The sequence below is a fragment of the Narcine bancroftii genome, chromosome 3, assembly GCF_036971445.1.
Source record: "Narcine bancroftii isolate sNarBan1 chromosome 3, sNarBan1.hap1, whole genome shotgun sequence".
Classification (NCBI taxonomy): Eukaryota; Metazoa; Chordata; class Chondrichthyes; order Torpediniformes; family Narcinidae; genus Narcine; species Narcine bancroftii.
Window position 1 is genome coordinate 88,100,757 of NC_091471.1, and position 22,543 is coordinate 88,123,299.

At 37.8% G+C, this 22,543-nt stretch overlaps 1 long non-coding RNA gene across 2 annotated transcripts in view; it reads left to right on the forward strand.

The window, feature by feature from the left end:
- The window catches only part of LOC138757339 (uncharacterized), a 40,312-nt gene extending 19,150 nt beyond the window's left edge, over positions 1-21,162 (forward strand). The window contains exons 2-4 of one of the 2 annotated variants that reach the window (XR_011353515.1): positions 13,332-13,480; positions 20,198-20,270; positions 21,045-21,162. This is a non-coding gene — a long non-coding RNA (uncharacterized lncRNA). The remainder of the gene's footprint in view (positions 1-13,331; positions 13,481-20,197; positions 20,271-21,044) is intronic. The other variant, XR_011353514.1, reaches the window with a different exon arrangement.
- Positions 21,163-22,543: the final 1,381 nt, after the last annotated feature.

Consider the following 22,543-nt stretch of genomic DNA (forward strand, 5'->3'; position numbering starts at 1 on the left):
ATGTGACCTTCCCACAGCTGCATTTTGCCAAAATATGCGGCTTTACAAGCGGGTCAATTGGCCACCTGAAAATGCATTATCAAACAGTGCATTTTTGTGGGAGGTCTGACTCAGATACATTTTTTTTGCATTGAGCTGCACATTCACAGAAATCCTGAAGATGCTATCACCTTAAAGGCAGAATGACCACAAACTCCATCGGTAGAACCATAAAATCTGACCCACTATTTTTTTCTTTCATGTTCATATTTGGTCTTCAGGTTACTAATGATTGGCCTTGGAAACATTATATTTTGACCCCCTAAAGTGCATTTAGATGAAAACTTCCCTGTTAACGTCGTTGTGCTTTACTCTCCACTCGTAATGAAGTTGTAGAATTTATCAATTTTTCATTCCTCAAGAAGTGGGTATACTGTGTTTTTTTTTAGTTTTTTTTAAATTTTTATTTTTCACACCATAAATCGCATTAACCATGATACACACTTTTTCCTTTTCACACATATACAGTGCCATTTTCTCCCCCCCCTCCCCCCTCCCATCCCACCCTCCCTACCTCCCCCCTCCCGTCCATTTAAGGTATAAAATCTAGGATACATTAAACCAGTCAGACAATGTTGTCATTCAATAAAAATACACCAGCAATTCCACCGAGTCCATTCTTTTCATTTCCTTTTCCTTCCGTTAACTTAGGTAGTGATTGTCCCCGGTAGGTTTTCGCTATTGTATTTAATGTAAGGCTCCCATATTTGTTCGAATATTTCAATATTATTTCTTAAACTATATGTTATTTTTTCTAATGGAATACATTTATTCATTTCTATATACCATTGTTGTATTTTCAAATTATCTTCCAATTTCCAGGTTGACATAATACATTTTTTTGCTACGGCTAGAGCTATCTTAACAAATCTTTTTTGTGCATCCTCCAAATCAATTCCAAATTCTTTGTTTTTTATGTTACATAGGAGGAGTGGGTATACTGTGTTGATGGAATATTGCTTGATCACAAGATAGGTTGTAGCATATTCATTTGAAATATACCTTGCTTTTAGTGTCACTTTGAACTGAAATAATCCAGGAGTAATTCTGCCATAATTTGAGTTGATGAGATCAATTTAGAGAAAAATATCCAATATAGGAAAATAAAACTCTCCTGCTACAATTGAAGAGATAAGTAATGGTGACGTTACAATGATACTTAAAACTGTTGAGGCAAACTTTTGAAAAGCAGAATCTACAAAGGTAAACTTTGCTTCAAGAGCCAAAAATCCATTTAATTCATTGAAGATGAGGGTTATGAGTTTTGAAGTGACATCCCACAATAATATGGCAGCTAACTGTAATGAAATATAAAAGATGAAATCCCTCACTCTGTCAAGTAATGTTACAGGAAACAGATCAGATGGAGAGAAAAATGTATCGTTTAGCGTCTCCTACATGTTAAGAGATAACTTGATTAAATGATTATCATGTTTGTAATAAGCTACAGGAAAGAAGTTGCTTGCTTTCACACTGCCCATGAAAGCCAGTATTTAATCGTCTTTTTACTGTTTCACTTACCTGTGTGAACACACTAACATGGTATGGTGGGGTCATTTTCATCCCGGTACTTACCTGTCAAGGTAGGTATTATCAGAGCCACTGTGTTTCTCATTGGCTCCAGTGTAAATGGTCTACCTGCCTTCCTGGGTCCAAGATGGTGACATATTGATGATGTTCAATTCGTTCAAATTTCCTGCGGTAGTTTCAGTAGGATTTGCAGCAAGGAGATAGAGAAGGTATGTGGACATTTTAAATTTGAATTTGTCTCTAAATTGAAGATAGCAAATTAGGGTGATGAGATGAAGGAGCTCCTATTCCTCAGAGAGGAAGAGGAGGGGGCATCATGTGATGCTGTAGGGTTAGGATGTAGGATCCTGACCCTCCTGGTGGATTAGTAAAAAAGTACAGAATAAGAAATATTTTAAACTATTAAAAACTTTTAAAGTACATTTAAACATTGCTACAAAATTTTAAAATTCCCTCCAACGTGGAAGAGAAGATCAAAAGATATCTGAGGCCTACCGCAAGTCAGAAGCAGGGAATTAGTATCCTAGCTACTCCCTGGGAGGGTGATCCTGGTGAGGGAACTTCTGCTGACGTCGCTCTCCTGCGAGAGATTGCATTGGAAAAGGACCCAGAAGCACATCGCACATGTGTGAAGAGCTGGGAGGAAGAGTCGGAGGAAGAGTCGGACTCACCATGGACCAGGAGTGAAGAGGAAGAGAGTGAAGAGAAAGATCAGCAATTAGAAGAGGAGGTACTGAAAGAAGCTAAAACTTCTAAAAGTAAACCTAAAGTAGAAGGTATAACTAGCATTAATTTATTTATAACAGAATTTCATAAAATGAGGAGGTGAAAGGAGAAATAAATAAAGTTCCAGATGTTAATAAGTTGAAGAGAAAAATTGATAAATTAGATGGGAAAATGAAGAAAATGCAGGGAGAAATGCAGCCTATGGATGATAGAGCAGCGGTGGAATCTTCCATCTAACTATGGAAAATCAGAAACTTCAGCAAAAAGTGGATATATTGAAGAATTTTGGCAGAAGAAATAACATCAAAATAATGGGTCTTAAAGAAAGAGTGGAGGAACCAGATCCAATTGGCTTTTTTTAATGAAATGGATTCCTGAAGTATTAGGTCAAACGAATTTTAATCACCCTAAAGAGATCAAAAGAGCACACAGAGCTCTGACCAAAATCGCTTCCAAATCAGAACCCACGCTCTGTGCTAATTAAATTTCATTGATACCAAGACAGAGAGAAGATTTTGACTCCAGCAGAAGAAGGGGAAAGAGCAAGGAAAGGCCCACTTGAGTATGTTGGGGTAAAGTTTTATTTTACCCTGATATAAGTGCCAACTTATTTAAAAGAAGAAGATAATTTAACCCAGTTATGGAGATTATTTAGGAAAAAGAATATCAATTTGTAGTGCATCACCCTGGAACTTGAAGATTTTCTTGCCTGAAGGTGAAAGTAAGTTGTTTTTGAACTTTGTCCAAGCAGAAGAATTTGTGTAACATCTTCCAAGAACTCAGTTTGAATGAAGAATCAGAACAGTTATCAATATATTTCGATGGATCAACATAATCTGGCAGTTCACACAGAACTGAATTATCTAGAACAATGCTTACTTATTTTTTCTGGTTGATTTTTGAAATTTTTTTTGTATCTTTCTATGTTTGTATTAAATGTCTAAAGATTAATATACCAGGGAGGTTGGGGAGGAGATGGGTTTCTGACTTCTACTGTATCATGTGGGTAATTGTGACCATGGTTGCAATCCGTAAAATAGAGGGAGTTAGTGTTGGGTATTATTTAACTAAAACCTACTGGGGGGTTTATTTTGTTTATATATAGTTATAAATGTGGTAACATGTATGCTCTAGAAATAAATCTGTTTTCTTTTTTTCTATCTGGATTGCCAGAGGAAGTGCAAGCCAATATTTTGCACATTGAAATGGAGATTTGAGGGAGGAGTCATCACAAGTGGAGGCTGAGGAAGGAGTGGATTATTAAGATGAGTAACATAGTGAGATTTTTAAATTTTAATGTTAATGGGCTAAACAGGGGAGTGAAAAGAAAGAGAATATTAACATATATTAAGAAAATTGGATTAGACCTAGCGTTTTTTTTTCAATCAACACATTTAAATGAGAAAGAATATTTGAAGTTAAAGACAGACTGGATTGGATATGTAGTAGTTTCTTCATTCAACTCTAAGGCAAGGTGAGTGGCAATTTTAGTGAGAATAAAATCTTCCAATTAAAATACAAAACATGTAATTAATCCTGCAGGGAGATATGTGATGGTACATTGTCAAATATATTCAGATTATGGACCAAATGTGGATGATGAAAAATTTATACAGGAAACATTTTTGAATTTAGCAGAAACACATGAAAATATTTTAATAGGGCTTTTGATTTTTGTTTGGATCCAATTTTAGATAGAACTGCTCGAGGAATGCCAAGAACGAAAGGAGCAAAACCTACATTGGTATTAATGAGGGACTTGAATTTAATGGATGCATGGAGAAGAATTAATCACAGAGGAAAGGATTACTCCTTTTATTCAAATTGACATGTTTCTTATTCCAGAATTTCAGTACAATTACAAGGATATTCTTTTCTTTGGCTTGGCTTCGTGGACAAAGATTTATGGAGGGGGTAAATTTCCACGTCAGCTGCAGGCTCGTTTGTGGCTGACAAGTCCGATGCGGGACAGGCAGACACGGTTGCAGCGGTTGCAGGGGAAAATTGGTTGGTTGGGGTTGGGTGTTGGGTTTTTCCTCCTTTGCCTTTTGTCAGTGAGGTGGGCTCTGCGGTCTTCTTCAAAGGAGGTTGCTGCCCGCCGAACTGTAAGGCGCCAAGATGTACGGTTTGAGGCGATATCAGCCCACTGGCGGTGGTCAATGTGGCAGGCACCAAGAGATTTCTTTAGGCAGTCCTTGTACCTCTTCTTTGGTGCACCTCTGTCATGATGGCCAGTGGAGAGCTCGCCATATAACACGATCTTGGGAAGGCGATGGTCCTCCATTCTGGAGACGTGACCCACCCAGCGCAGCTGGTTCTTCAGCAGCGTGGACTCGATGCTGTCGGCCTCTGCCATCTCGAGTACTTCGATGTTAGGGATGAAGTCGCTCCAATGAATGTTGAGGATGGAGCGGAGACAACGCTGGTGGAAGCGTTCTAGGAGCCGTAGGTGATGCCGGTAGAGGACCCATGATTCGGAGCCGAACAGGAGTGTGGGAGCAAGCTGGGATGTGGCAGCGAGGTCCTTGGGTCGTAGGTTTTATATCGGAATGGCCTTCTCCTATATCGGTGTGGCCTTCGCCTAACAAGGATATTAGATGCAGAATATAAAGCGAGAATTTTATCTGATCATTCACCTCTATTAATGATGATTGCAATGCCTGACAAAGATAAATCAGTTTATAGATGGAGATTGGATTCATTATTTTTAAAAAGAAGAGATGCTTAGAATTTTATTAGAAAACAAATACAATTATTCTGAGATGTAAACTTGAATTCTGTAAATGATTAATTTGTAATATGTAATGCTTTGAAAGCATATTTGATAGGTCAAATTATAAACTTCTAAAATCAAGAAGGAGAATATGAAAGAGGTAGACTGAGTAGAACAAGATGCCCCAAACATTCCTTCCAAGTGAGGCAACACTTCACCTGTTGGGGTCAATTACTGCATCCAGTGCTCCTGGTGTGACCTCCCCTACATCTGAGAGAATGGACACAGATTGGGGGATCGCTTTGTTGAGTACCTTTGCACCATTTCAACAGGCGGTATCTCCCAGTGGACAACCACTTCAGTTCCACACCCCATTTTCCACTGATATATCTATCCATGGGCTAATGTACGGCTAGGTTGAGGCCACACATAAATTGGAGGTATAGCACCTTGCATGACAACTTGGCAATCTCCAACCAGACAGCATCAACATCAGCTTCTTCAGTTTCCGGTAACCTCTAGCCTGTTTGCAAAATCCTGCCCCCATTCTCCCTTTTCTCTCTGGCTCCATTCCTTTTCCTCTTTTCATTATCTTTCCCTCTCCCGCACACTCTCTACCTGCCCATCACACACACCTTTTTTATAATTTATTTAGGAATTTTAGAGCTACAAGAGAAAAATTGTACATGTGTGTATATATATTTTATAAAAAACTCCCACCCCCTCTTCCCCCTCCACCCACCCTTCCCCTCAGGTGGATGGAATGAAGGTGTAGGTTGGAGATGTGAACATACGCCTCTCCTGGCAGAATTAATCAAAAACCGACCAAAAATTTTTTTTTTCCAAATTTTCTTAAATTTAAAAACTTCGGGAATTGTTCACAAATCTATATACTATGGCTTCAAGGAAAGGGAAGATTCAAATGACTAAGAAAGCAGTTGTTAAAGAGGTTAGTATAACTGAAAAAGTTGGGCCTACATTAACGATGGAGCCTCGGACTCAAGTTCCTCCTCCTTCAAGCACGACTCGTGCTGCGACGACAAGGGTCCATATGACTCCAGCGCCACCTCTCCGGGAAGCCGGAGAAGATGGCACTGGAGTCCAGAAGAAGACAATCAAGCTACAGATGTCACAGGAACAACTGCACATGCACGAGAGTTAACACATGCGCACAACGGAGCAACCTGTTTCCCTATGGGGAACAGCTGAACCAATTAAGGGTGTTGTCAGAAGCATGGCTAGCCAGAAACGGCCATTGATTCAACTAGATATTGAATCAGGAGCATCTGGAAGTGACTCAGAGGGACAAAAGGATGAAGACCAAGATAAAGAGAAGGAAGAAAAAGCTTATGAAGAATTGGATGGAGCAGGAGTGGAATATGAAAAAAAAGATGAAGCCCAACTGATCGAAGCTATACAATTCAGATATCCTGAAGCCAGAACCCAAGATATGGAAGCTCAAGAACAAACATATAATTATTAATCAAATGCAGTTAATGTGAATCTCTCAGAAGTGATGTTCAAGCACAATTTGAATATATTAAGAGTGAAATTAAAAATATTAAAGAAGAAATGACAAAATATACCAAAGCTGTTAATAAAGTTAAAATTCAAGTTCAGAAACATTGAAGATGATATTCAAGATTATTGTCATGAAGTGGAATAATGTAAAGATGTTAATAAAACGGAAGATTCTATTATAGCTTGGGAAGTGCAATGGAAAGGACTTTTACAAAAGATTGTTGTATTGGAAAATCAGTCACAGGAATAATATGAAGATCATTGGGTTGGTTGAAGATTTTGAAGGCTCTAATCTGGTACAGTATTTTTTTTAAGTGGATTCCAGAAGTCTGGGTCCTGAGAATTTCCCAAATGGACTTGAATCGAGCACATAGGGATAATAGAAATAAGTCATTCCTGGGACAAGCGCCACACTCGGTTTTGATGAGATGTTTATGTTATCACGATAAAGAAATAAAGAGTGGCTGTACAAAATGCCTGAAAATATCAAGGTCCATTAACAGGGGCAAATAACAAGGTATTTTTTAATGTGGATTTAAGCATGTCAATTGTGAAAAGAAGAAAGGCATTTAACCCTGCAAAATCAGTATTCTGAAAAAAAGGATATACATTTTATTTCCGATATCCAGCCATACTTAAAGTGTTTTCTGGAGAAAATCAGTCAAAGTTTTTTACAAATGAAGAAGCAGTATTGGAATTTGCAAATTCTCTTCCGAATATTAAAAAAGATCAATGATTGGATGTGCAGAGTTCAGTTACTCAGCAAGTTTTGGCAGTCCAATCTGAGAAGATGCAAGTTGCAGAACTGCTGTCAAAGCAGCAAGAATTGGTTGAGATTGATGATGACCAAGAGAAAAATGCCCTTGAAGAATCTCTTTATAATTATAAATGAACTGTTTAATTAAAGCAATGCATATTCTGTCCAGGAGGGGCAGACTTTGTATCTTCTCCTTCCGTAACCATGTGCCATTTTGTGATGAAGGCCACTTCACTTATAATAGAGGGAAGTAGTACTGGTCCTTTATATCAGTACATTTTTTTGTCAAAGGGTTTTTCATTTTTCTCCTGGTTTTCTTTCTTTTTCCTTTTATTCATTTCTGTTTGAAGACATCAAATATAATTGAAGGTTTTAATGGAGTGGGGTCCAATTTGGGGTGGGGGAGTTGTGAGAGTTGTTTAATTTTAGAATTTAAGAAATTGCAGTGAGTAAGGTATTAAATTTTGTAAGTTTTAATATAAATGAGCTTAATAATAAAATTAAGAGAAAAAAGTTTTAGCTCATATTAAAAATGAAAATTGATATTGCTTTTTTACAAGAGACACATTTAACAGAAAAAGAGCTTAACAATTAAAAAGAGATTGAGTAGGTCAAGTGGCAGTTTCATTGTTTAATTCTAAAGCAAGAGGGATTGCAATTTTGATGAATAAGAATCTACCTGTTGTGATTCAATCTATAGTTACGGGTCCTGCTAGGAGGTTTGTTTTGGTACATTGTCAAATTTATTCAGCGATGTGGACACTTATGAGTATTTATCCATCTAGAGTTGATGATGAAAGATTTATTCATGAATTTTATGCAATTTGATGAAGCTAATGAAAAAGTTTTAATTTGAGGAGATTTTAATTGTTGTCTTGATCCAATTTTGGATAAGTCACAGAAGTCGATTACTAGGACTAAAACTGCGGAGGATTTTGACTTTGATGAAGGATTTGAATTTGATAGATATTTTGCGAAGATTAAATCTGAAGGAAAAGGATTATTTTTATTCTTATAGACACGACTTATTCAAGAATAGATCTGTTTTTAATGTCGGCATTAAAGGAAGAGTTATGCATTCAGAGTATAAAGCTTTGATTTTATCTAATCATTCACCACTCTTGATATTATGTTTAGTTTATGAAAAGGAAAAATCATTTTATAGAGGGAGATTTAATTCTACATTATTGAAAAGGGTAGATGTTTATGATTTTATAAGAAAATAAATTCAAGAATTTTTAGAATTAATGTTAATTCAGTGGATAATAAATTTATTTTAAGGGATGCTTTGAAAGCGTATTTAAGAGGTCAGATAATGTTATTCAGCTAAAATTAAAAAGGATCAACTAAAGAAGTTGATCAATTGGAAAAAAAAGATAGAGAGTTTGGAAAAAGATTTGCAGAGAAAGGCTTCTGATAAAAAAGGAAAAGTTTAAGAAAGAATAAATTTTATTATAATATGATTCAGACTTATGGAACTGAAAAATTAATTAAGAGAACTAAACAAAAGTATTATAAATTGGGAGAAAGAGCTCACAAAGTTCTTGCTTGGCAATTGAAGGCAGACCAAACTTCTAGAATAATTAATGCATAGTGATGAGGTTAAAATTGATAATTTTTTGTCTCAAATAAATTTATCTACCTTGAATTGTCAAGATCAAAAAGATTTAGATGCTCCATTTATGGTAAGGGAAATTAGTGAAGTTCTTAGCAAAGTGATAAGTCACCTGGAGAGGATGTTTTTCCACCTGAATTTTATAAGAAATTTACAGATTTATTAATATTATTTATGTAAGTGTTGAAACAAGCAGCAGAAATCATTCTCGACTGGAATCATTTTCAAATGCAATTATTACTGTGATACCTAAGATAGAGATTTGATTTTAAAAAAATCTTACAGGCCAATATCTTTGTTAAATGCTGATTATAAAATTATTGCTAAAATTTTGGCAAGTAGAGTGGCTAGATATCTACCAAACTTATTCATATGGATCAAATGAGTTTTATTAAAAAGCAGCAATCTGCCGATAATGTTTCTGGATGGATTAGTTTAATACATTTATCTCAAAAGAAGGGTGACTTGTTGGTAACTTTAGATGCTGAGAAAGCCTTTGATAGATTAGAATGGAATTATTTATTTAAGGTATTGGAAAAATTTGGTTTTGGATATACATTTATTAATTGGGTTAAAATTTTAAATAAAAATCCCTTTACTAAAGTTGTAACTAATGAGCAAATTTCTTCTGCTTTTCCATTGTCTAGATCAAGTAGAGAAGGATGTTCTTTATCACCAGTTTTGTTTGTTTTAGCAATATAACCTTTAGCAGAGTTAATAAGACAAGATTCTAAGATTAAGGGTATAAAGGTTAGTCAAGGGGAATATGATTAATTTATTTGCTGATGATGTTTTGGTTTATGTGACAGGCCCTATAAATTCTTTCCATCAATTATATATAAGATTGGATGAATATGGTGAAATATTGGGTTATGAGATTAATTGGAACAAAAGTGAAATTATGCTCCTGGTTAAGGGTGATTATACTCAATGTAGAAAATCTGCTCAATTTAAGTGGCCAGAGGATAGAATTAAGTATCTGGGGAGTAAGGTTGATAATTATTTAAATAATTTGTATAAATTGAATTATTTACTTAATAAAATTAAAAAAAAGATTTGAATAGGTGGAATAATTTGCCTATAATCCTAGTAGGTTGAATGAATTATATGAAGATGAATATTTTTCCAAGGGTACAATATCTTTTTTAGTCAATTCCTTGTTGGATTCCCCCCAAATTTTTTAAGGATTTGCCTTTGAGTATTAGGAAGTATAACGATGGCTAGTGTGTCTTTTGAAAATTTGACTTGGAAGTTTGAATTAGGAAGTTTACAACTTCTCTATTTTAAGAATTATTATAAGGCAGTTCAATTAAAATTTATTAATGTGATGTTTGATGTAGATAAATCTCCAACCTGGGTTAAAATAGAATTGAATAAAATAGGAGAGAATAGTATGCAGGATTTTATTTATAAATGGAATTCAAAATTGTTTTGAAACATATGATGGAGTTATGAAGTAAAATAGATTATGAAATAGGGGTAAAAGGTCTGATTTCTCAAAAAATGTCTTAACATCAAAATAGACTTCTTCCTTTTTCTATGGATATTTAATTTTTGAGGATTTGGATCAGAATGGGGATTAAGAGAATATAAGATTGTTTTGAAGCTGGCTGCTTTATTACTTTTGAACGAATGAAGAATAAATTTAACGTCCCAAATAAAACGTTTTTATGTTATTATCATGTTAAGGCTATATTGGTTGATAAATTAGGTCCTAATTTGATATTACCTAGACAGAATTAATTACAATTATTGATTTGTAAGGGCAGTTTGAATGTTTATTTTGGTGATGTACATATTACTTCAAAAAGAAGCTCCTAAGTTAGGAATTCATAAATCAAGATTAAGATAGGAGGTTGATTTCAATAGACGAATAGATGAAAATGATTGGATTAAATTACAAAGAAAATAATGACAAAAATTATTAATGTTAGGTAAAGATTGGTTCAATATAATTTTTTGCATCAATTATACTTCTCAAAAAGTAAAAAAATTGAATCCAATATTATCAGATTTATGCTTTAGATGTGGTCAGGAAGTTGGTTCATTTTTGCATTCTACTTAGAAATGACCTAGAGCAGGGGTCTCAAGCTTGCAGCCCGCAGGCCAACTGCGGCCCTCGGGATGATAGTTTGAGGCCCCGCATTAATGTGAAAGTTTAATGTTAGTGCGGCCCGCGAGTTTGATATGATTGGCACTTTTCAGTGTTGTGTGCGGAGCTGAACGAACCTACCAATCTCGGTGGGGTATATTGCTCTTGGGCGCGGGACATCGGCTGGGCTTATTGCGAATATAAGCATATTTGTGTGCATTTTCTATTTGTCATATGGACGCGGCACATGCGCAATTTCCGCAGCCGCTCCCGCTTCACGCGCTTCGGCACGTGAACTTCAATAAGTCCAAGTACAGGTCCAGACTTACTGACGAGCACCTTCAAGCCCTACTGAGGGTCTCAACTGCCTCCTCCCTTAAGCCAAATGTGGCTCAGCTATGCGAGAGGAAGTGCTGCCAGATCTCTAGCAGTAAGAAGTAGGCAGAAGAAGACATGTTCATAACAGTTTATGTTCAATGTTCCATTCATGTTCAGAAAGTTAAAGGTTAAAGAACTGTTAATATAGACATTTGAATCTGATTAATAATAATTACATTTCTCCAGTCAGCAACTATATGTGGTTTCTTCAGTCTTCTATATTTACTGTATTATTATTTTCATTATTATTATTTTCATTTTATTTATTTATTACTGATTGATTTTATTTTCTTTCTTATGAATTGTTAATTTATTTATTTTTTCATCTTATTTTGTGTTTAAAAAAATAAAAATAAAGACATTTGATAACATTGGAATGTTTTTGTAAGAGCTTTTCTTGTGGAAAACCTGATGCGGTCCAGCCTCACCCAGACTCTACCTCCAGCGGCCCCCGGGTAAATTAAGTTTGAGACCCCTGACCTAGAGTAAAACCTTTTTGATTAGAGGTAGGAATTTTTTGGAAAAAATATTAAACTTCCACAGGATCCGATGTTATTTTTGTTGGGTAATATTAAAGTGATTAGAGCTAAATTGAGGTTAACTATTTATCAAATTGAGTTTTTAATGTTTTGCTTTAGTTGTTTCTAGGAAGTGCATAGCCATTACTTGGAAATCAGATACATATTTTGGGATGGCATGCTGAATTGTGTAGTTTTATTCCACAAGAAAATTACATAATTTACATAATAAATATAATTTCTTTGGAAAATATGGAGCCCATATTTGCAATATATTGATTTGAAAATTTGAAGGACTCTTTGAAAGCCCATCCTGTTGGTAACCCCAGCTCCATTATTGTTAGTATTGAGATCTTGTTTTTTTTTACATTCTCCTAACTTTCTTTCTTCCATCTCCTCATCCCTTTCCCTTCCTTCTTCCCATCAGAGTGCATCTTTCTCAATCCTTGCCCCTTCTTATCATCTCTTAGCTTTTCCCCCAACTTTCCCCTCTGTATTCACCCATCACCTGCCAGCCCGTGCTCCTCTTCCTCCCTTCCTCCACTCTTTTATTCAGGCTTATGCCTGTTACTTGCCATTCCTAATAAAAGGGTTTTCGGCCTGAAACCTTGACTATCCACTGCCTGAACCGCTGAGTCCCTCCAGCATTTTCTGCATTGCTTCCTGCACATTACATTTTCCCTCCATTTCACAAACTGAAGGCCACTTCTTGTCTCATCACCAATTGCTCGTAGATCATGTGTTCTCACAAGTTTTGATTTAAATTGGCAGGAGTAGTCTTGGAAAAGAATTTGCATAAGATTCTGTTGGCTTCCTCTTTGTGTGGGAATGACAGAACAATGTGCACTCGTCACTCTTTTTCCATCAATGACATATTGAATGAATGTCATCTGGCAGACATGCCCATTATCCTTAATAAGTTCATTTTCTGAGGCTTTGAAAATAAAGAGGATTTTAAAATAAGGCAGTGGATATAAAGGGGAGGCAATTTTAAAAATGTTTTACTTGTAATTTTACTTTTTAATTTTTCAACTATTTCATAATTTTTAAATTATTTTCATTTTTAATACTTCTGAAGCATTTGAAACTGGTAGTTTTGACAATCACTAGTGGCCAAAGCTGGTCTTTGTCAGTTGTCAAAGCTTTCAGGGACTTGTCATGATGAGAGCTTCTTCATTGTTACACTAGAAGCCCTGCCAATGACTAGATGTTGCCACTGAATTGCAGGAAGTTTTTGGTTAGATAATGGCCTAAATAGCTCAGAACATTGATTCCATATAACAGGATCAATTTAGTAAAATCGGGCATAATAATGAAAAAAACAATGTTTGCTGTTAATTACGTGGACATCAGATGACAACTTCTTTCAGTTGTACTCATGCAATTAAAATGTTGCCATTTCCAATGATGCCAAAACCTAATGCACCTTCCTCACCCCTCAGCTTCCAGCTTTTGAAGGAACCACTCTTCTAACACCACCAATCTGACTTCTACTTCTCGTGATACCTTCCAGAGCAATGACAGGAAAAGTAACTCCTGCCATTTTACCTCCTTGTTTCTCACTATCCAGATTCTCAAATGAAATTGGCAGGTAAGCCAGTGATTTACTTGCACTTTTCAATTTAGTGCACTTTATTTGCTACTCATCATGTGGTCTCTTCTACAATGGGGAGACCAGCTATGGATTGATTAAATGTAACAAAAGAACTCTTTTCAAATCAAAGCATAATCCAAAGCTTTCAGTAACTGTCATTTTAATTCATTGTTATTGGCATCTCACACTGTTTCACTGAAGTTTAAAATAATCTTGAGAAGCAATCATTCATCTTTTGACTGGGCATTTTATAGATTTCCTGAACTTATCAATTTCAGAAAATAATTCTGCTGCTCTCAATCGCCTTGGCATCATCCTTCATCTTGCATTATCATCCCATTTCAAACTTAATCTATCCCACAAATTGTTTGATCACTGAACTTCACTGTTGTTCCTTTTTCTTCTTTCCAGATTATTGTATCTCAAAGTTTGTTTCTCCATAATCTTTTCTTCCAGCTCTGATTTTTTTTTAAATAACCTGAAACATTAATGAGAAAAGGTTGGGCCCTAACTTAACTTTAGAAGAATGAAAGATTATCTTATTGAACCATAATAGATCCTGTGTGGGCTTTGCAGGATAGCTCTTGATGGGGAAATCTTGAAATGGGAGGCATTGTTTCAGAATAAGGGGACACTGACTTAAAAAGAAGATGAGGGGATTTTTTTTCTCTCGGATCATTGTGAATCTTCGAATTCTCCAGAATACTCTGGGGTTCAGTTACTGACAATATTTAAGGCTGATAGACAGATTTTAATCTATTGGGCTATTGAGGTTATAGAGAATAGGCAGGAAAGTGGAGTTGAGACAAAGATCAGGTCAGCCATGATCTTACTTAATGGTGGTCTAGGCTCTAGAAGGCACTTGGCCTACATCCGCACCTTATTTTAATAGGGTTGTTGCAAATAATTCTAGCCAAAAGTTCATCCCATACCAACAACAAAAATGTGCATTAATGTAATACCTTTGCTATAGGTAAATGACCTAGTTTATAGTACTGAAGTATTATTGAACTCTATTAGGACATTAAGTTTTAATGGAAAACAAAGGACATATTAGGATAGATTACAAAAAGATTTGAAGGAGGCAGGTTTCAGGCAATATTTTAAAGAAGAAGAAAATGGACAGGCAAACATTCAGCAAAGGAATTCCAGAGCTTGGATCCCAACCAGTGGTTGGCATGGCTATCAAGCGCCAAGGGGTAGAATTGTGAAGTCTGAATTTTTTCAGGAGTGATGAGGCTGCTTTGGAGGAAGTGACAGAAATAGGGTGGAGCAAAAAAAATGTTTTCAGTGAAATTGAGCTTTACTAGATTATGAACAAATGATGATCAGGACAGTTGGCAGAAATATTAGGTAATGGGTTCAGTCACTCAGATATTTAGATGGAGGGAATATTTACTGATCCATGGTTGTCATTCAAGGTATGCAACAAATCAGAGGGAGTAGAGCTTGTCGGGTGGGGCGGTGGGAAGGCTGTGATAGCAGATATGTAATTTGGCATTACTTGGACTATATTATTAAGAGAAAGTGAATGAAACCAAGGATAGACCTTGGTATTTTAGAAGTGAGAAGGAAAGTCGTTGCAGGTGATCTGGTGGGTATGACTGGATGGGAAGAGTAGAACCATATTTGTACAATTTTATATTCTGGATAGTGGAGTAAAGTAGTTTGAAGAGGCAGATAAAATCAAACATTGCTTTACATTATTTTAATATCATAAGTTTTTGTTTTGTGATTGAATGCAAGGAATGATACAACCTACATAAAGTTAGCTTTTCCAGGCTAGGAAAGTTGTTCAGCAATAATGGGCTGCATGATAATAAATTAATATGTGTATACGGCATAGTTAGCGCAGCACTATTACACCATCATAGAACTAGGTTCGAATCTAGCAGTGACTGTAAGGAGTTTTTACATTTTACCCATGATTTTCATGCATTTTCCCCAGGTGCTCTGGTTTCCTCCCACCCTCCAAAACATACAGGGTTGTAGGTTAATTGGGTGGCACGGATTTTATGGGCTGGAAGGGCCGTCTTCTGTGTTGTATCGTTAGAAGTATTACAGCTTAGTACATTGAAAAGCAATTAGCTTTTAACAGTCAACATGAAAATTGTTAAGTGTTTCATACAGTGAAGCTCGTATATAAAATGTAAAAGTTCACAGCAAATAACTGATTCTATACAGATTCAGTCTGTGAAAATTGCTGCAGCACACCTTGTGGAAGAGCAGCGAATTTGTGGGAAACAACTTTTGGACTTCTGGTTTTAGAAATGTATTTGCAATGACCAAAAGTTACTATGAGTTTCACAGTGGAATTGTGATCATTGTTTGCTTAGAATTACAACAGAACATTTTGATCCTGTATGTTTCTGCCACAGGTGGGGATGGAGAATTTTTTTCTTTCGTCTCATGGGGTGTACTTTGAATATAATGAAATGTGCAGATTGACCTCTGTTACTGAAGTTGGTCAACAAAACTCAACTTTGGACCAGAGTACAATATATGCAACCTGGGTGGATTGTTGTCCACAGAATGATATAAATGATGCATCCTGTATGATTTATATGTGTGACCCAGGAGCATGAGTTATCATTGTTATCCCTGAGAAAACTACTCCTGAATGTGTTTGTGTAAGGACCGAAAAAACACTTGTGCTGAAGATTGTAGTGACATGAGATTGATTAATTTTGTGCAATTTAATAAGATATGGACCTCTGTTCCATGAACTCCATTTATTCTAATTCTTTTTTCTTTCTGACATTCAGCTCACCCAAATAAAATTCAACTCTTGTACAAATGGCCAGATTTATTGCTGGCAAGATTTTTAACGGATTCACAATCCATGATCCACTTTTGCAGAGAATAAACATCTTTTAATCTGGCTGAAAGCTCAAACTGAATGTTAGTTTAATAGTCATACACATTTCTCCTGTAGTCATTGGCGCTGCTCAAGACTTTGGTAAAGTTTGAAAATCCTCCCTTTAATTGCACATGTGCAGTTGAAAGAAGTTAGCATCTGATGTGACCCAAACTGGGATTCAAGTCACCGCACTCACAGATAATTTCAACAGGTACCCTCAGCAATCCCTGATATATCCTGCCGAAAATATGTTTCCATATTTATCAGATCAGAAAGAACTAAAATATTGGACATCTGATGAAGTGTCCCACATTTCTCAATCACATTTCCTGCCTATTTTCATCCTACTGGAAAAACAGAGCCATTGGGTGGGATGTTAGTGGTATTCAAGTGGGAAGGAGCAGCAGTGGAGATCCTCAACATTGACTCCAGACCTCTGAAGTTTCATGGCATCTGTCAAACATGGTCAAGAAAACTTCCTCCAGAGGATAATGTACAATTCTCTTTCAGGTAAAGAACTGATTAGAGTCCATGTTGACCAACCCCAGGAAGGAGCATTGAAAGTAGCAGGAGCAGAGAGTGGAGGACTTCCATACAATTCACCAACAGTAGTTGATGGTGCCATGATTAAATTCTGTACAATATAACTGTCAGACCAGATCTTTCACTGGAAGTGAGAAAATTAGCGTGAAGAAATCGGAATGCTCAAAACTCAACAACCACGAAGTGCTGTGTGCCCTTAGGAAGAGCAGGAATGTACATTGCAACAATCTGCAGTTTTAGTGCGAAGCATATACTGCAGCCTACCTTGACAGTCATGTTAGGTTATCAACACTGAGGACTATATGCTAGGAGCAGGAACAAATGCACTTCAAAATGAGGTCCCTTGTGAAGCTGCAATGCAGGGCTGCTAGATAATAGAGCTGAGCAGTCCCACATTCATTGGATCATATCAAAGGCCTGCACATCTAGTCCTGAAGGATGAAACAAGGTGATTGTAGATAATACACAAAAGAGCTGGAGAAACACAGCAGGACTCGTGGAGTCCATAAGAGGCAAAGATGTATAAAAAGGCATGGGGAGGCCATAGGTGGAGATGGCTAGGAAAGCAGGAGAGAGAAACTGAGAATTAATCAAGGGAGGGGGAGGTAAGTCTGTGAATGCAGATCCTGAGGAAAGGAGGGAAAGGAAGAGATGGGATTGGGCAAGAGGGTTAACAGAAACTGGAGAAGTCGATGTTAATGCCATCTGGTTGGATGGTGCCCGGACAGAATATGAGGGAGGTCTCAGTTTGGTAGTGGATGAGACCATGGACAAACATGTTGGCAGGCATGGAAATGGAGCGGGGAATTGAAATGGGTTGCCATTGGGAGATCTCTGCTGTTGCAGCAGACAAAGCGAAGATGCTCAACAAAGTGATCTCCCAGTCTGCACCCATTCTCTCTGGTGTAGAAAACATCACAACGAATGCAGTAGATGACACCTGCAGATTCACAAGTGGAATGTTTCTTCACTTCTGCTATACCTCTTCAGACCCTGTCCACTGTAAGGTTTCTATCTCTTTCTTCCTTCTTCTATGAGGCATCTGCTCCCAAGACGAGAATTTCCATGTGAGATCATCCTAGATGTCCTCCTTCTCCTCTACCACCACCAACCTGGGCCTCTGTAATGGAAGATTTAAACCTTGTTTTTTACTTTTGCAGCCTTTGCTTCTGCAAGGCTGAGAACCTGCTTGTTTTTTAGAATCAGCAGACATAAGCTAAATTCCACCGAGAGGCCAGAGATGCAATTATCTGACGAAAGGACATCTGTGTACCAAGAACATTTAATCTTCCTGCTTGTTTTGGTCACAGATTGTCAGAGGCCTAGCCTTGATGCAAAATAAACCATTGTATTCAAAGTGATAAGCTGAAAATTATGTTATTCGATAGAAGCCTAGCATGCTAGCTTGCTCGCTTATCTTTCTTACTGTGCTGGGAATATGTGCTTGGGTAAGCAGTTTTTGGGTAATATAAGCCATGGTCCCACTGCTGAAGTTTGAGACTCTCCGAGAGGTGGCAACATCTCTCAGCAAGAAGAACTTCTAGAGTCCAGCCAACGTCCCGGTTGGGGGAGGTGGAGAAGCTGATACCGGCGCCCCGACAATCAACTACAAGTGTGCGGTCATTGCCTTGCTTCGGCAGTTGGGACCAGTCCAGACGTTGATAAATATAATTGGGAAGGGCTTGCATATTGTAGTTTGAAATCAGGTTTTGAATTTGTAATAAACATTTGTATAAACTGAACTGCTCTTGGTGTGTGTGTGTCTATTTTCTTTCGGTAGCTCAAACACTATGACCAATCTAAAACGAACAAAGTGAAAGGTACAAGTTTACCCAGGACATCCTCACCTGCATATTCTCCATGACCTTCTCATCCACCCCAGGCTCCTCTGGCCCCAGACGTAACAAGGACTGGATTCCCCTTCTCATCACCTACCAGCCTCTGCATCCAGCATGCAATGTGATCCCAACCTACAAACCCTCTACCAGACACATCTTTCCCTCTCCACCTTCCGCAGGGACCACTCCCTCAGTGGTTCCCTCATCTACTCCTCCCTTCCCATCAATCGTCCCCTCTGACTGCAGGAAATGCTACACTTGCACCCACAAGACAGTCTTCTCAAGTGAAACAACACTTGTGAATTTGTAGGGGTTCATTGCTCTTGTTGTGGTCTCATCTACATCAGAGAGACAGATTGAGATTGCTTTGTTGAGCACCTTCACTCTGTCTGCTTAAAAGTGCGGAGATTGCCAGGGCCACCCATTTCAATTCCCTGCCTCATTCCCATGCTCACATGTCCAACCATGTCTGACCCTGCCACATTGATACCTTCTGCAAAATATAGAAACAACAGCTTGTATTCTGTCTGGGCACCCTCCAACCAGTTGGCATTAACATCAGCTTATCCTGTTTCCATTAGCCCCCTCCTCCACCTAATCCCTATCTCTCCTTTTTCCTATCCCTATGCCTCCTTTCTTCTAGCTCTGTCTCTTTCTCTTTCCTTATCCTCTCATCTTTCCTACAGCTCTGCATTTATAGAGCTGCCCCCTCTTCCCTAAACAAGTCTCAACTTTTGCCCTCCTGTTGTCCTGTCCAGGTCATCTATGACCTGTTGGCTTTTAGAATGTGCTCCTTCCCCTGCCCTTTCTTCTCTCTTTTGTCTGCCTTTTTATTCAGGTGTCTACCTGTTCTGTTGCTCATATGACAAAGGGCTAAAGCTTGAAACATTTGTTATATACTGTATCTTTACCTCCTATGGACTCTGTGGGACCAGCTGAGTTTCTCCAGCACGTTTGTCTATTAATCTCTAGTCATGAATAGTGGTGGACAACTACTAACAATAAGAGACCTCAAGACCCCTTCCTCAATGACGGCAGGGCCCAGCATTTAATTACTAAAGAAATGTCTGAAGCATTCATAACAATGTTCATCCAGAAATGTGAAATAAATAGCCATCTCAGCTTGCTCTATGATACCCACCATCACAGAAGTCTGTTTCCAGCCAAATCGATCACCCTAAGAAATATCAAACAATAATATGAGCACACAATACAGCAAATGTTATTCCTGCTATAGCAGTGAAGGGTTGTGTTCCAGAACTAGCTGTGCCTTCACCCAAGCTGTACCAGTCCAGTTATAACACTGGCACCTACACAATGTTGAAAATGAAAGAATGTCTCTATCCTGAATGATGGCAGGGCCAATCAGTCGACTCTGTGATAATCAAAGTGAAGGCTAGTGATTAGAATGGTGCTGCCAAATGGCTCCTAGTCTCTAATAATTTGGTCAGTAATGTCTTGATTTTGTTTCAGCAAGATCATTTGGTGTCTGATCTCATCACATCTCAGAGAAATGTGGACCAAACATCTGAAATTCAGTGATGAGGTGAGGCTCCATGCCCTTGACCTCGTTAAAATCTGACCAGTTGTAACACCCAAAAAAAAAGGTTATCAAAATAATTACCATGTATCCATTTCCAACAAGATAAATTTTAACCACAAACACTGGGTATTTTCATATATATTTTTTTCATACATTGTTGATTTCATCAGGAGGATAGGAACCAGAATGTCAAGGCAGATGATAGAGAAGTTGGTGGAAAGGGAGGGATAAAGGGGGAAACATGTCTGAAGGCAGAGGAGGTAGGAAGATGTCCTAAATACTTTAGTGTTCGCCAAGGAGACAGACCTTGCTAATGTGAGGCCCATTGTAGAATAGGCCCATGTGCTGGAACATGTGGAGAAGAAGGGAGTGCTGGATATTTTTAAAGGTATGCAGATAGGTAGATCCCTGGAACTGGACCCCAGGTTACTACAGGAAGTGGGGAAGAGATTGATGATATTTGTGTCCTTCCTGGTAACACAAGGAGTTGTCAGAAGATCTGAGAAAGGCAAATGTAGTCCCTTTGCTTAAAAAAGGTTAAAGGGAAAATCCTGGGAATTGTAGACCAATTTAACATTGTTAAATTCCACTTACATATAATAGAAGATGAATTTTCAAGCATTTCAGAAATGTCTGTTTTCTTCGGAATTTGGGTTCTGATTTGGCTTAACTCATATTAATGCTTTAATACATGCAGAAAGTTCAATTTAAGCTTTGCAATTTAATTATTTCTAATGCCCATCATTGATAATTATTTCATGCACATTCTCTTATAAGCATATGAGGATCCACTGAGAATTCACAAATGGAAGGTATACTACGATGCTGGAAATGTCGAAGATTTGTATTGGATGCAGATAGTTTGTCCCTTTCATCAGGGAGAGAGTCATCCAAAATACAGGTACCTTCATCTTTGTTCATTTGGTCACATAAATGCCACCTTTCCTAAGTATGGAAAAAACCTGGTCCAAAAATGTAGGTTAATCTGTAATTTAATCTTATTTTTCTGCACAGGAGGGCCATGAATGCTCAGAATCATTTCATTCAAAGCTGATGTCAGTTGGTTTTTGGAAATTATAGGAATCATGGCTTGTGGAGTTAGAAAAAATAAATAATGTGGAAGTGGGAAATCTGCTGAGACCTAGTTAAATACTAGAGCAGGGCTTAAAGGGTCATATTGAAACAGGCACTTTGGCCCAACTTATTCATGTTAGCCAAGTTGTCTATCCCATTTACCTCCATTTTCCCCACATCCCTCTAAACTTTTCCCATCTATGTACCTGTTTATCTGCCTTTTAAACATTGTAATTGTAATTGCCTCTACCACTTCCTCTGGAAGCTTGTTCCAGGGAACCTCACTCTGTATGTCAAAAACTTGCCTCCAGTCCCTTTAAAATCTTTACCCTCTCACCTTAAATCTGTTGCCTTCTAGTTTTTATCTTTGCCCCTTATGATTTTGGACACCACTCTGAGGTGACCACTCAAATCCTATGTTCCAAGGGAAAGTGCTTCAGCTTATCGTTGGGTAAACAACAAAATCTGCAGATGCTTGAGTACAGTACACAACAATGTGCTGGAGAAACACAGCAGCAGCATCTACTATCAAATTCACAGACAAGGTTTGAGCTGCTAAAGTCTAGCTGCCTTGCTAAAGACCAGACAACAGCTCTCCGATAACCTTTTCTTTGAACGGGACCCCACCAAGAAAAATTAGGCCAACAACTCTCTCATTATCACTGATATCATCACTTCTGGTTATCTCTTTTCTACAGCAGCTAACATGATAGCTTTCCAAACCCACACTACCTGGTTCTGCCTCCTACCCAAGATCCACAAACTCAATTACCCCAGTTGACCCATTGCTTAATGCGTGCTCCTGCTCCACCAAACCAGTGTCATCATACCTCAACTCCATTTTGCTCCCCTGGTCCACCTACATTCGGGACACCTCACATTGCCCTCCATTGGACTGGACTGCCTTATTTTTCACCAGCGACATCCAGTCTCTATATACCTCCATTCCTCTTAAAGAGGTCAAGGCTCTGCTTCTTCCTTCATAACACAACTAACCAATCCCCCTCTATCACCACCCTCATCTTTTACTCATCTTCAATAACTTCTTCCTTGAATCATCCCACTTTTTCCAAGTCAAGGATGTAGTATGGGTACTCACATGGGTCCAAGCTATGCTTGTCTTGTATTCCCATGGATAGTGCATGACCTGCTAAGTTTGTCCAGCACCTTTTAGTGCCAATCTCTCTTTTCTCTACTTATAA